Genomic DNA, 561 nt, shown 5'->3' on the forward strand with positions numbered 1-561 from the left:
CTGGCCTTTAAAGGTTCCAGTTTCCAGGTTCCAGCCAATGAGAGAGGCGATGGAAATGGTTTCTGTTCTTTGGTGGAGGTCTCTGATTGGCCCCGAGAGAAAATCTTGAGCAGTTTTCAGGCAGCCATGACTGGGAAAAAAGGACAAATGAATATTTTTCAGTAAGTACCTTTTTCTTGTTAGATGTTTTGCGCTGCTTTTAGGTTTAATATTTGTTGCCGCTCATCCGGGTAAAGGTCGATTGTCACAGGCATTTATAATTGTTTTGATAGCAATCCCAGTACTTACAGAGACCAATGAATCGCGAGAAACCTTATTTCAGGGCTCAGTTTTTTCCATGCTGGTAAATTATAAGCAGTTGAAGGTGGAAATATGTTAAAAAAAAACTATAAATGCCATGAATTTTCAGGCAAGGGACAAACTGAAAATTTTCAGTTTAAGGCTAATTCCTTTGATCAGTCAGGCCTTCTAGATGTTACATCTGTGATTGGCTGTGTGTTGAGGTCCTTTGTTTTGCGTTTTTTGTCGTGAAGGGTCAGTTTGGTTATATTCGATGGTATG

Source organism: Macrobrachium nipponense, chromosome 12, assembly GCF_015104395.2.
Source record: "Macrobrachium nipponense isolate FS-2020 chromosome 12, ASM1510439v2, whole genome shotgun sequence".
NCBI classification, from domain to species: Eukaryota; Metazoa; Arthropoda; class Malacostraca; order Decapoda; family Palaemonidae; genus Macrobrachium; species Macrobrachium nipponense.